Source organism: Protopterus annectens, chromosome 11.part0, assembly GCF_019279795.1.
Source record: "Protopterus annectens isolate FY-2018-M chromosome 11.part0, PAN1.0, whole genome shotgun sequence".
Classification (NCBI taxonomy): Eukaryota; Metazoa; Chordata; order Ceratodontiformes; family Protopteridae; genus Protopterus; species Protopterus annectens.
In genome coordinates this window covers 1,056,897,464-1,056,913,695 of record NC_056745.1, presented here as the reverse complement: position 1 = coordinate 1,056,913,695, position 16,232 = coordinate 1,056,897,464, and positions in this window count along the sequence as shown.

Below are 16,232 nucleotides of genomic sequence, written 5' to 3'. Positions count from 1 at the left end.
AATCTATTGCAAGAGATTGCTTATGGTCTCTTTTGTAACTTATGAGAGTCTTAGCATCATCAGCTTGCATAGACCCAAAACTGATTTGCTGATACTTGTAATTTATTTCTGAAGAGAGATGTGCTTCCTGCTAATGATAATGATCGTTAGGGGTTGTGAGTAGCTGGGGCTTTGAAGGTTCTTTTGATAACATTAACCACCATCTTTTGATTAGTAAACAACTATGTCTTTGGTTGTCTATCTTTACAGAATACTGAAATTCTGCACTGGTTGTATGATGTAACTTGGGCAGACAAAACTGGGAAGTATCTAAAGCTGCCGAAGGACTTAATCATATGGAGAACTCCAGCTTCATTTTTTATTTTTCCTTTTTTTATCCATTTAAAGCTCAATCAAAACCATATTTACACATCAGTTTATAAACATGAAACCAATAACATAATACTCCAATGCTCTAATATTGCAGAACAATGTATTTTAATAGTCAAATAGGGTAAAGGGAATGGTTTGTCCCATAGTATAAGTAATGTTAAACATGCTACTTATGGTCCATTAAATACATGATTACCAATTTCTCGCTCACTTACAGGCAGCCTAAATAGACATTGGTATAACTACAGAATATTGTGTGACTATCATGTTAATTATATTTCTAAAGGGCAAGCAAAATCGTAGTGCTTGTATAGATGTTTCTGAGTTTTATGAGTAAGGAAGTACTAATGCCATTTTTTTATATCTTTGGTAGGAAGTTAGTTGAAATTTGGTGTGTGACTTTGATCTCTGAGAAAAAAAAGTATCAAATAACTTTAACAAACACAAATCTGGTTCAATAAATATGTTAGTGGGTTTAATTTCCTTTCATATAATGATAGATTGAAAGTTCTTAGCTTATATATTCTGGCCTAGCAAGGGTAAGGCAATATCTAATTTTGTTTACAAAGCCTTTCTGAATGATGTTTTCTCTTCAGGTCTGATGAGGACTTACAGTTGTTATGGATAGACAAAAAAGACTGCAGGGATTGTAATTTTGTAAATTAACAAATTGGTTTGATGAAGCGGTTGCCATAACTTGGAATAGTCTTCCAATTACTGTTAAAACTACTGGACCCTTAGTTTCTTTTAAACAGTCTTTAGGCTTCAGTTAGATTTTACGGTTTATCACCTGTACTTGAATGTTGTGATTATCACTTTAAACCATGGATCTTGAATGTAAAATTTAAGTGTATGTATGTATGTATATATCATTTAGCATCGTTTATGCAAACTTTGTTTTGTCTATGCCACATGGTCTGGGAATAGCTGAAAAGGGAATTGTACCATCCCACTAACCCAGTTAACAAACAAAAAAGCAAACAGCCAATAATTAAGGGTGACCAAACATTCAATCTTGGCAACTCAGTTGACAGGTTGCATGATTTTGTCTGTGTATGGATGTGTGTGTGTGTGTGTCTTTGTGGGGGTGTGGGAATATGTGTGTGTGTGTGTGTGTGTGTGTGTGTGTGTGTGTGTGTGTGTGTGTGTGTGTGCGAACTTTAGCAAATATTTTGATGTGCATTGCATTAATATTCTGCATTACTACAGTTTTGTTTTTTTTTTTTCTTTTTTTCTTAACAGCAAATATTGATTGTTTATTAACATATTTTAGTAGTACTGCCTTTGCTGCTCAATAAAATATGACTGCATATGCTATGCCTAATTATAGATGATTTATCTTCTGTGGACAGTTGTCCAGAGAAGAGATGAAAGTTACTTATCTGGTTAGGTTTTAATATAGACTGAATGAATAGAAGGACATAATTTATCTTTTTCTATCCTGCATAACTGTTTGCACAATTATTTGGTACCACACTAAATATGGGTATGCTTTCTATTAAGAAAGCACTAGTATTTCTGTCATTTATAGAATAAACATTTAGATTTGAATTTCCTTTTTTTTGTCTTCCAATTAGTTTAATAGGTCTTATAAAGCTAATATTTTGAATGTTTTATTTTCAGAGTAAATATTCCCAGTGATCAAAAGATGTTTCGTATCCAGCATGTTGGAATTAACACTGCCTTGATTAGTCGAAGAGGTACTTTTTCTCTAGAATGGGATAATGAAGGTGGAGCATGGGTAAGTGAACTATTATAAATTTCTGAACTTTTGCTATCAAAATATGTTGGCTTCTATTGCTATTCAATACATATCTTTGTAGAGTGTAGTTAAATGTCTTGTTTAGACAAGTTGCAAAAAGGGCAGAGATTACTATGTCCATTGTAATTATATCTATTTTCAAATCATGGCAGGGATTCATAAAATAGGGGAATTGCAAGAGATGTACTTGGGAGTAATCTTGAATTCCAACAGTTCTTGGGCCTAATCAGTGCTGCTGGTGCCAAAAAAAGATGTAACACCAAGTTTTATGTAGACTGGTGAAAACTGAATAGTCACTCCTAGTAGGAATCTTACCCCATACCAAGGACAGCTGATGGTTTAGTGCAGTTCGTTTGGGCAAAATACTTCACTAGTGATGGTGTAAGCTTCTGGCTGGTGTAAGCTACTGGCTGGTACCCTTGACACTGACAATGCGATAAATGTCAGCCTTTGTCACATTTTGGATTATATGAATTCACTAAACTGCCTACTGGGATGAAAAATATCCATGAAATCTTTTAGATGTTGCAAGATCACATCCAGCAGGATGCTGAAGACTTTGATTTTTCTTACCTGGATGACATTGCAATCTACATCTAGACCAGGCAGGATCATTTTCAACATGTTAGAAAGGTGGTGTGCAAACTGAAAAGTGCAAAGTTAACTATTATTACTAGCCAGTGTAAGGCAGAAATGGCATAAGTGTCTTATTTGCGTCATGCAGAAGGTGGTGGCAACTTTCAGCCTGACGTTATTAATATGGAGATTATTAAGGTAGGGCCTAACACTACTACCGAGGATGACCACTCAGACAACCTTTTAAGGTTTGGAATTGGGTAGTATACCAGAAGAGTGCACCCACATCTCAAGATTTGATTTTTAATGGTATCTCAAGAAAACATGCATTAAGTATAGAAGTGAGAGAGAGAGAGAGCAGTGTAAGGTTTACAGATAAATATGCTACTCTTTTCTGATCAGAATGAAATAGAAATGTAAGATGCACTTAAGTCTGATAAAACCTGCTACAAATGAAATATAATATGTGAAATAAACTGCAATATGTGTGTTTTTGGTGTACCTGGACTTCAAACTAGTTATTTTACATTAAGAACGTTTGGTGGTCTACACTCTTGTGGCATTACTGTCTACATAGATTTTGTAACTATTAGAACATCTAGTTTGCAAATAGCTTAGCTTTTGATACAATACCCCACTCAGGCATTATAGACAAGATCACTAATTTAGGTATAAAACCATTTATTACCCACTGGATAGCCAACTAACACACTGATAGAACCCAGGAGGTCAAAATAAGTGAGGGCATCTCCACCAAAAGAGCAGTCACTAGCAGAGCCCCTTAGAGATCTGTACTGAACTCCATCCTTTTTGGCATCAATTTCTCTGAAATGGATGTAAATGCTGAAGGTTTATGTGTACTCTAAATTTGCAAATGATTGCAAACTGGAGATTATCATCGACTCCCCTGGAGACACTAACATTCTTCAAGAAGGTCTATCTCTGCCTAACAAATGGTGTCAAAACCATGGTATCAAACTCATTGCTAAGAATGCATAATTGTACCCTTTGGGAAGTCAACCATCCTGGCTAATTACCATGATGATAAGATGTCCCTAAGAGATGACCCAGTGGTCAGGGATCTGGGTATGCGCATAGACAGTAGCCTTGCCTTCAACCACCATGTGGCCACAGTAGTGAGGAAATCCTTTTATGTTGCACAACTTATAAATAAGAGTATGGCATCTAGGTCCAAAGAGGCCATTATCCCATTTTATTATGTCCTTATCAGACCAATCAGAGAGTACATTGCTCCCTTTGGTATGTACATGACCAGGCATATGTAGCAACTAGAGCGATCACAGAGGTGTCTTACAAAAAGAACAGAAGGCATAAAAACTTGCCTTGTGCAGAGCACCTTAAAGTCCTTTTCGTCTACTCTTTCTCCTATAGATTGCTGAGGGATGATCTATGCCTGGCTTACAAGGCATCCTCAAACCGTGCACTTATGAATCTCCTACATATTTGTAAGTCAGAGAGTACCAGAAATACAAGGTCTAGGGACCTGAATTTAGTCTGACTTAAACAGAACATGCTGTAGAGACAGATATGTGTCTCAGAGACTTCACCTTCTATGTAACAGTCTTCCCAGCCGTGTGAAGCTGAGTTCATCTATTACCCAGTTTAACCACAACATAGACCAGTGTATGGGGAATAGGAAATTTACACTAGGCCTGGCATCCATGTCCCTTGCGGACAGAGGTAGCTTATGGACGTCTGCTAGCCTAATAACAATCTATGAATCTATGAAACTGGTATATGGAGGGCATCAGTGAAGCTAATATTTTCAGGGAAACCCAAAGGATCTTTAAGGAGTATGGCTTTAAGTATTTAGAACTATACTTAAAGGAAAATATTCTCATCAGTGAGAAATATACTTGACATATAAGAAATATCATTAAAAATGTTTGGAAAGATATGGAAACTGAGAAAACAAAAATGTCAAGGTTCTCGGATATCTTCATTAAGCTTACGAGTCAACACAATTAAGTGGACCACATGTTCAACTTTACTAACAGAGACCTGATAATATCTTATAATTTATAAAAATTTGAGCTGGTAACCATTTGAAATGTTGGAAGCCACTAGACCGAGTCCTGAAATACGATGACTGAATGGCTGAAAAAATGGAGTTATATATGCTAAGTCTGAGGTGGTAATTTCCCAAAACATTCCCTTTTCTCTGAGGTATGGCATTCTCAAAGTTGGTTTATATAAGTTCTGGAGTATGGGAGTCTTGCCCCCACAATAGAGGCTACAGGAGAGTTCTCCGCCTGCAAAAATGAAGTTTAAAAGAGAAGAACATTACTGCAAAAACATATACATTACTAAGATGTAACAGTAAACTTTACAGGGAAAAAAACACACTACTCATATTAAACAGACATTTAGGTGTATTTAAAAACACAAAAAGCTCTTACATTCTACATATTACACTAACAATGACTATTCTGAATAGGAAAATTAAAAAATATGCATACTGCACACAAGCACACTATTATTTTAGACATCTATAATTAAGAGTGTTTATTGTAAATTAAAGCAAAAAAAATCAAAACAAGAACAAAACGTCTACATACAGCATAATACAAAAAAACTTAACAAAATCACTTCTTTTTAAATGTGTACTTTGAATGTGATTTGATGGCATGAAGAAGTGCCCAGTTTCAGATAATATTTGAATAAAAGGTACTGCATGTCATCCGGTAATTTATAGTCATCATTAGCTCAGCTTTTAACAAGTCCGCACTACAACAGTTTAGTACATCTGTCACAAAAGAAAAAACTCTCTCCACAAATGCAATAGATGTTAGTATAGATAATACCCGAGCAATGACAGGATATAGTACAGTCAGATCAGGTCCTTCTCTGAAAAGTTTTAGACACTTTTCTCCTGGAGATAAGCCTGTGTTACATAATTCTTGGAGAAAGGGCTTGATTGCTAAATAGTCCTAAAAAGATAATCTTTGTCTACATCCTGCAGACTCAGGGCAGTGGTCACAATAAGTAAGTAACTGAGAACAAAGGACTCAGTTAAAGATAACTTTGAAAATATAAACATGTGTAATGTTCTTACTAAAATCAAACCACTGTTCAGAGTACTTAACTGCTGTCTCCAAGAACATGATGGTCTGTTTTTAACTTGTTAAAAGAAGTGCTGTCTAATGTGTTCATAAGTGCCCTAAGTTTTCTACCAAAGAAAGTATCCTTAGCTCTTGCTTGCAGTTTTTCCTTGAAAGAAGTCCTCACTGAAAATGTTCCCATGGTAGTAAGTACTGCTTTTTCCAATATACTTATATGTTTATTGAAATCCATGAGAACAATGCTGAGAAAGTGCAAGTAGTACTGGGGAAATGCAGGCAATGTATTCTCCCCATACTCATTATCTGAAAAGTACTGCCAGATCTGCCAAAGGGGTCTCCTCGCTGGGCGAGAAAATATGACTGGTGTACTGAGAGATGTTTTACTAGTCTGTTAATGGCTAGCAGGAGTGACAGCCACCTTGTCTTGAGAGATTATGAAATTCCATGCCACAAAATTCAAATAAGTCTTTCAGGTATCTGTTCCTTGTGGCAGAACCTGAGAAATGGTTGAAAAGTTTCATCACAAACACTTCCACATCATAATGTAATTTTGCTACAGCTTTTTTCTGGCTACATAATGAATAATGTGGGCATGACAGTTAGCCTTCTGGAGTGTTGGGCACTTTTCCTGTAATCTTGGATAGACACCAGATTTCTTTCCATAGTTCACACTGGCATTATCAGCCCCATATGCTGAAATGCTGTTCCATGGGAAGGAGTGCTTTTCCATTCCATGATGTTCAAAATCTGTTGTGATATAGTCTGGGCAGATTCATTAGGGTCTTCATAGAAATCCAAAAGACTATTCACCACCCTTTCTTCTTTGGAAAAATACCTTACAACAAATGGAAATAATGTTATGTTTCTCTTGTTGGAAGCATCCGATGATAATGCAAATGAAGTGCCTGGTTTCTGCAGGTTATGCGGGAGGCATTCCAGTGAGTGCTGTCCCAAAACATTTTCAACAATGCCTTCAGCCTTAGTTCTTCTGTAAGATAGTTTTTTTTTTTGCAATGTCAGAGTCACTGTACAACTGGCTGGCCAATTTTACTGCACAGTCCAAACTGCTATAGGAAATAGTGTGCTTAACTGCATGTGACACCACAGTGGCTTCTGCCGCAATGATCTTAAGTTCTGGTCCCTCATGGTTTGTGTTCCTTGCTCAATTTGTCATCACATGACTGGATTTTGCTTGTAGAATAGCAGTCTTATGTTGTTCAGTTGGATCATGCTGTCTGACATGATGTCTTCTACCATGGGTGACTAGAATTCCTTTTTGCAGTACCTGCAGAATGCTTTCAGGTCATTGTATTTCTCTGTCCAGTTGAATTTCATTTTCTAAACATCCTGCCACTTGTACTTTCTTTTATTGGCAGTAGACTATGATGTAACTCCTGCTCTCTTCATTCTGGAATTTGTACTTATCTGATATGCAACACATTCATCAAAATGATTTAATAGGATGCAATAACATAATGGCATGTGAAAGAACTGGCTAGAAACACCGGCATGCAAAAGAACTGGCTAGAAACAGTGGCATTTCAAAGAACTCATTTGAAAAACACAGTGCCTGATAATTGTCATAAAAACACTGGCATCTGAAAACTGACATAAAAATATTGTCACATTGTCATCTGAAACATGAAGCAACTTGTAAAGTAATTCTATGATACAGATTTACTGAAGATCAGAGGAATGCAGCAGAAGAGAATTAGTAACATTGCAAACCATTCAAAAAGGTAGAATAGTTAAAACCGTAATGGGAAGGGGACATATTGACCATTGAAAACTTGACATTAACATAGTAACCATACCACTCAGCATCTTGGGGAAAGAAATATGGACAAAACGAAAAATAATGGGGGAATAGAGGCTCAAAATCTTGGACAGATTTTCATTATTGCTTTTAAAAACTCAGAAAGTTACTACGTTTTCATTGGCATGAATTTTCTGAAATATATTAAGCCTGAAACTTGTTTTCAAACTAATGGCATTAGTGACCTTTTAAATCCAAATGATTTGTCAGTAAACCCTAAATTTTATTGGCAATAGATGAAAAATATGAGGCAAAACAAATGGACATTATGCAATAATCAGAACAATTAAGAATTATAGTGGTAGGAGTTGTATGCCCCTGCAGTAGTAAAAACATCCAAGAGAAAAAAAAGTACCCGTACAAACCATGCACCTTTTCTTAACCATTAAAAATATTAAAACAGAACAGCTACAGATTTAGCTTTGTAGCCAGAGTACACTCCACATTTAAGCAAGGTAGAAAAATATTTTAAAAATTTAACATTAATGGTTTGCCTTTTACAACAAAGACCACCACAAGGCAATCTATTAGCACTTTACATAAACTACAGCTCTCTTCTGAAGATGGCGTTAAAAATTACACATTTCCACCTGCAAAGCAAAGCAAACTATCTTGAAACAAGCACAATGACATATATTAGTAGAACACCAAATGAATTATGTTTACCACTGAATATGCCGCCCACTCCTCCAAAAATTAAAGTTATACACATTTCCACTACCGCTTGCGAGTCATCAATAAACAGCCACTCTAAAATGAATTAGCATGGACAGCAGATCCATTAGACCCCATGTACCTCTGAACACAGCAATTAATAAGAAAAGAAATAATAAGACTATAGCACTAATTTATCCAGCACAGCGATGCAATAAAGAACAGGCCCAACAGAAGAATGGCCATATTTGCACTATAGCCAAAGCAGTCCATTTTACACTTATTGAAGACAGCATTAAAAATAAAATATATACATTTCCTCTTATAAAAGCAAACTATCTTGAAACATCCATGACAACACACATGCCTAGTAGAAGAATACCAAATGGAGAAGAGATAACCAAGCATATTCAAATGAGCAGTGCAGTGAACTAAAAGAAGTAGATAGAACAGGCAAGACAAGAGATCTCTTCAAGAAGATTTTAATATTAAGGGAAAACATCCAGGTCAAAATATACATGGTAAAAGACAAAGATTACTATTGTTCAGCCAGTTTCTTGCTTTTTTAATTTTAGCTTAGTCATATTACTATTAAATACACACAAAATAGACAAGATCATCACTTTCTGTCAATCTCTGATACAATTTTTTTGCATGTCCCCCAGGTGATCTATTTGATCTGATATGCCTCTTGTGCACTTTTATTTTATATAAGATAAGGAAAAAAATATGGAAATATTATGCTACGTAATACAATCTTGGTTGGAAGAAAAGGTCTCTGAAAACTCAATCATCTGACATAGATCCATATGTCATATGTATGTGTGTGTGTGTGTGTGTGTGTGTGTGTGTGTGTGTGTGTGTGTGTGTGTGTGTGCGTGTGTACACACACACACACACACACACACACACACATATATATATATATATATATATATATATATATATATATATATATATAGATCCCCTTCACTACACAGACACGCCACAAAGCCGACACCCAAAACACCGACACCAAAAGACTGAAAACACACAATACCGACAACTCACAAAACCGAACACCATAACACCAACACCCAAAACACCGACACACAAAACGTAAACTACACATTACACTCAACTATACATGCACTAACCTTAATCCAAACCCTAACCCTAAGGTCTGACACAACCGCACACTTACCCTACCCGCACCCTAACCCTAACTCACTTAACCCACCCCTAAAAGTACAGTCCGTCAGTATCGCACACTTACCCTACCTGCACCATAACCCTAACTCACTTAACCCACCCTTAAACATAAAGTCCGACACTACCGCACACTCACCTTTCCCGCACCCTAACCCTAAATCCCTAACTATCGCACACTTACCTGTCCACTTCCTAACCCTAAATCCCTCACTATCGCACACTTATCAAGTCGCGCTCACACGTTGCCCATGTCAGTGTTTCGGCTGTCGGGATCTCACCTTGTCGGTCATCTGCATCTTCGGTCTTCTCATGTCAGTGTTTTCAGTGTCGGCTTTGTAGCGTGTCGGTGTAGTGAAGGGGACCCCATATATATATATATATATATATATATATATATATATATATATATATCCGTGTGTGTGTGTGTGTGTGTGTGTGTGTGTGTGTGTGTGTGTGTGTATGTGTGATGTTTGTGTGTGTGTGTGTGTGTGTGTGTGTGTGTGTGTGTGTGTGTGTGTGTGTGTGTGTGTGCGCAACTATTTTGTCTCATCATGCTATTCATTGGTAAACTGAAATAAAGTAAGCTGCAAATATCCAAAGTTTTGCTTATTTATTGATTTGCTTATTTTTCTGACATTTTTTTGGCTACATAAACTCCAGTATGGGCACTTAGATCTACTGAGTTTTGTGATTACTATATAATCATCCACAACATGTTGCTGTGCAACTATTACAAAGTTGTATTACTTTTCTTATTTACACAAGACATAGTGCTTAATGTATTTCATTTCATTTCATTTCAATATTGACTGTTGTTTTGTGTTTTATTAATAACAGTTGACAGAGATATTAGATTATATCTTATTAACATTTTCTTTTCTTTTCTCCTTCAGGTAACACCTAATCCAAAATATAAGACATGTGGATTGTGTGGAGACACAAGTCCTGATTCAGGTATTTAGAAATGTGGTCTTCAAATCTGTGCTTATTTACAGCAGAGCTGCTTTGATCCCTTCCCCTGCTCCTGCAACAGATTAATGGTTAGGTGTACGCTAATCTTCTCCTTTCAGTGATGACTTTGAATGCATGGGGTATCATATGCAGCTTTATTCTACTGATCTCCAGTAATGTAGTATAGTCTATAACATCTGTCTAGAACCTTGTTGCAGTTGTGTAATGAGAAGCACAAATACAGCAGAATATCAAATTAATTTAGTTTCTTATCTATGTTGTCATTCATGAGCCCTTCCAGTGAAAGTATAAATAGATACAAGTATGAATAACTTGATTTTTTCTACAGAAAGAGGCAATATTAACTTCTGCAACAAAAAGCAAACAAAAAAAAATCATCTCTTTTTGGGAATAGAATATTGTCTGTACTGACATTACCAGTATCTCTAAACATTTAGTTTAGTAGTTTTCCTTAGTTTGCCTTATTGATTTTATTTACCTTGCTCAGTTTAAATTATTCAGTTAAAGGGATTGCTTTTGACTTTTTATTTTTATTGCATTCATTATTTTAAATTGAGTCAAAATAACCTACACTTGCCAATGTTTCAGTGCACATTCAGGGACAAACATACAGCATAGGTGTAAAAAGAATGATCCACAGTCGTGCGCTTCTTACAACAGCATATATACAAGTATGAATAAAGGAGGAATATAAGACTGTGGTACCCATAGAGTATTGTCTCCATTCTGAAGTAAAGTTATCTGGAGTATGTAGACCTTCGCAATAGTGTCTCCCTTCCAGATATATATTCTAAAGTTTAACAGCAAGTTTCAAAATTCACATTTTCTTTCTTTTTTCATGAACTGCAGCTTATTTTTCATAAGTTAGGACTTGAAGCTTATGGGTCTTGTATTTACAGTTAGGAAATAACAAGAGTCAACAATCAACTTAAAGCAGGTAGGGTAAACCAGGACAAGTCACAAAAAAACAAACAAAAAAAAAAAAAAAACAAATATAAGTACTCCCAGTCCCAGAACTGTGCTCAGAGACTGATTAAGGAAGCATAGTATAAAAGAATAAAAGGTTTGCTTACAGATACTTTTTCAGATATGTAAAATGTTTTTTTTTAATACTTAAAAAAAGTGTATCGTATGCAAAAGGTTATATATTTTTTAATTTGTTTTCTTTATAAAACTCTTTATGTGTACTTGAAAGTTTGCATCATTTGAACCACAGCAAGCAAGTTGCTGAAATCACAGTTTGCAACTTTTTAAGTGATTGAATAAACTACATGCTGGGGCCAGTCAGCACCTCCTTAAAAGTCGTTATCCTGCCCATAAAAGTTTCTACCTGAATGAGCTACTCACTGCTGATCATTAAACTATATTGATTGCAACACTGTAGACTGTTGTCCCATAGGAAGGCCACTATTCATTCCTTCAGGATTCTGTCAGTGACTTTTACTTCTACTAGTGCTTGGTTATTAGAGCTGTAGTTCCCCAGATTTTTCCTCCTCCTGCTTATATAGGAGCATTTACACATACCATCTTTGAATTCTCAGTCATTTATGCATTGGGTTGTGATCATTAGAAGTTTTCAGTAAGATTTTCCAGCATACTGCTACTGAGACTACAGGAACTTATCCTACCCTGTCCTTATCATTTGTCCTCCCTAAGGAAAGTTATTTCCTTCTAGGTTTTCTTTTAGTACTATGCTGTGTCTCTTCAAACATTGCATTATCCCTTGCTTTTCTTGGTGAAAACTAAAGAAAAGCATTCCATCACTACATGTGCTGTTTCCCCTGTCTTTCACTGTTATGGAATGGAATCCTAACTTGTACAAAAATGTTAACAGATGTGGGTGTTTTCAGTATAATTTTACTAAGAAGATCAAGGGCTGGGATAATGTGAGTTATTTACAAGCACACGTTGTAGATGCACAGTAATACATGTAGTTTTAAAGCTTAAATCCAGTAAAGAAGAATTATGATTTATAATTTAGGGTTACAGTTAGAGTAATAGCCAAAATAACAAAGACAGTGGAGAATTTAATATTGGATTCATTTAATAATAACATTTGTAATGTGGGTTGAATCTTCAGACAAAAAGAGATTGTTTTCACCAGACTTTAAATAACTATGTATGTGGGCAGAATAAACAAGCTGTCCATGCTTCTGCATGGTGCAAGCAGGAAGTTGAGGCACTTCTTTATTTTAAATTGGTCGGATGCTTCTTTTCTGAAGGTTAAACATCTGTGCAGGCTGAAAATGATGAAATTGTATGAGGTAATAGATTCTGTTCACGTGACTATAAGTTAGAGCATGAATTGATGACTTTTATTCTTATAAATTCTCTTTTATGAGACAAAAGTGCTCAATAAACTAAATAAACTGTTTTTTGGATATTGCATTTACGTCACTAGTTCCTGTCCATCTGTAGCCATTGCAGAGGTTTTCCTTATTGATAATGAGTTCTATACCACTTTGGTTATTACTTAGTATATGCTGCTATCTGCCTTGTGATTTCTGCTTATTTTTCTTCTTTGAAGTACCAGGCAATAGAATGTCAGAATATCAGCCTCACCTGTAGTTCCTGTTGACTCCCAAATAACAAATACACTAGGGGCCACTTTTGTAACAACGTTTAATCTTAACAGCAAAGACTGTTTCCAGATTTTGATTAAAAACTGGGCAATTTTTAAGAATGACAATAGTGTATACCAAAGTGTAGGTGATCCGCCAGTGGTTGTATATAAAAGGGGTAAGAACCTTAAAGCCTATTATGAACATCATTTAAATTCAAATGTAAGGACAGTGGGTATGTATAAATGCCAAGCTTGCAACTACTGTTTGTATATTATTGAATCTAATAGATTTACAATTCACAATCAACAATACAATTTGAAGTTGAGAGTAAACTGTAACTCACAAATGGTAGTGTATTTAGCCCAGTGTCAGTCATGCTCAGCCTTCTACATTGGAAAAACTGAGAGAAGGCTGCGTGACCGTATGTATGAGCATATCTATGCTATAAGAAAGCAGAAACCCAAAAATGCACTGGCAAAACATAATTTACAATACCCTAACCATACTTTTAAATTTATAGTTATTGATCAGATTACTTATAACCCTCGGGGTGGTCCTGATTTACTCAGATTTGAAGAATTAGAGCTTTGTTGGCAGATCAGGTTGAATGCGTACAGCGTACCTGGGTTGAATGAGGGTTGCTCTATTAGTAGTATCCTTAAAATTAAAGGTCTTTTAAGATGATGTATTTTACTGGTTTTTATGTTTTATTTGAATATTTCAAGCATGTATTTTAATATGCTATAATACTTACAATTATTGTTGTTATTCATACGGAATTTGTTTAGCAATAATGTTTAGTTTTATTAATTGAAAGAGAGATGCTTGTAGGTAGTGTGTTTATCTCTTTAAATGAGCTGTCTGAATTATTGATTAATTAATAGTTATCTTATTTAAAGACTGTTTCATGTGGTTTCTTTATGTCTGAAGAAGTTTGTCATTTTAACAAACGAAAAGCGCTTAACACATTAAAGTTCTGTGGTACCGTCCTGCAGTCTGTTCCTCCGTTTTTTTTTTTGTACAATAGGCAATAGAATGTGTTTAACTTAAGCATAAATTTTTGAATATCAAACAATACTAATTATGAATATCAAACAATACCATTAATGACACACATGCCTTTATAATAAGTTGAGGTGGTTCTGATGATGGCTGGCTTTTGTTTAAGAATGTTTGATTAGACATAGTTTAAATAATGCTTTGACACTCCATCATACTGACACATATGTAATATGTTTCTGAGTGTTATGGGAGAAAATGTATTTATTTATTTATTGACATTTGTTAACCGGGTTAGTCCAACTGAGCCAGGGGCCCATTTTCAGTGGAGACCTGAGGAGAAAAGATTCAGAAATAATATGAATAATTAGAATATTTACAAAATATTAAAGTAGGGTCACAGAAATAGTGCAAGTCAAAAATTTGTGCACAGCAGTACAATGCATAGGTAAAATAACAGTTAACAAGTACAATTTCCAAAATTTGAGAACAACAGTATATAGTATAGGCCAAATAAGAATTAAAAGGTTTAGAGAGTATTACACTAAGGAGTACAGTATGAATACAGCTTGCTAGAGCAAGTACAAGGTGGAACAAGAGTTGACAAGGAAAAGCAGGTACGATGAGAAGAGAGGAGACTAGTTCAAGTGGGGGGGTTCGACAAGGGCACGTCCAAGTCTTCAGGAGAAAAAGGTTAAGTTCTTTCTTAAACAGGTATTTATGCTGAATGCTTCTTATGTTGAGAGGGAGTGAGTTCCAAACATGGGCTACAAAGTATTTGTAAAGGGTCTTACCAATGGTTTTGTTGGGTTTGTATAAATGAAGGAGGTGTTTACTGGCAGTACGGAGATGACAAGTGGGGTTAAAGAAGGAGACAGAATCATAGATGTAGGGAGAGGAAGGGGGCTCATATAAGATAGAGTGTGAAATATGTAGCTGGGGTATAAGTAGCTGTTTGGAGAATTCTGGCCATTGGAGTGACTTAAGGGCAAGACAGTGGTGAGACTTGTAAGGAAGGCTGGCGGCAAATCTGGAAATTTTGTTATAAGTTTGCTCTAGTTTAGTGATAAGAGATGTTTGAACATGAGTAAGGACAGGGGCAGCATAAAGAAGGCAGGGTAGGTGTAGGGCCTATGCGAGGGAGGATTTGGAGGATGGTGACAGAAACTTTTGATTATGAAAGAAAACTCCAAGTTTCTGGTGGGTCTTTTTTATACTTTGTTGAATACAAATATCAAATTTTAATTAATCGTCAATGATAACTCCAAGTAGTTTAGTATGGGGTTCAGTTTAATAATAGTGTTGTTGAGAGAGGATATACAGAAAGAGGCTTTGTGCTGGGCAAGTGTTTTAGGGAGGAAGAGGAGTTTGTTTTGTTTTGGATTTAATAAGAGTTGGTTATCAGAGAGCCAGGTTTTGGCAGAGAAAAAGGTTACTTGAGTGAGAGCTAGTAGATCAGGGATGTTGTGGGTAGAGGTAATGAGGGTGGAGTAATCAGCGTACTGGAGAAGTGTAGAGAGCTTGTTAGTAAATATATTAAACAGGAGGGGGCTCAGAACTGATCCTTGGGGAACTCCGGTATTAACAGGAGGAATGGAGAGAGGGCAATTTGCCAGTGGACAGATTGCTGTCTACCAGAGAGATTGCTAGAGAACCAGTTGATGCAGGAGGTAGAGAGCTGTAGCTCTGAGAGTTTAGTTAGAAGTTTAGAGTGAGAGACAGTATCAAAGGCTTTTGAAAGATTGAGGGAAAGACTGGAGACGAGGAGGTTATTGTCACGGGCTTCAGCTATTATTTGGGTAAATGACAGTAATGCAATAGTAGTGCTATGGTGGGGGCTAAAGCCATGTTAGGTAGGTGTGAGGAGACTGTTATCAAGAAGGTGTTTGAGTAGCTGAACATGGATACACTTTTACAGGATTTTGGATAGTGGGGACAGGATAGCAATTGGTCTAAAGTTAGAGGGATCTGTAGAGATACTGCCTTTGTGAAGAAGGATAGTATAGAAAGATTTTCAACTGTGAGGGACCATGGCTTCTGAGATGGAATGGTTAATAAGAATAGAGACAGGTTAGGAGATGGATTGTGCAGCTATTTTTAGGCAATGAGGGTGTAGGTGGTCTGCTGAGGGGGAGCAAGCTTTAACTTTGTTAAGGAGAGATTTCATTGTAGTACTTGGGACTGGTTGGAAAGAAAAAGCATTGTGGAAAGTTTTGTTAAGGGTAGTGGAGGTGTTGAGTGAG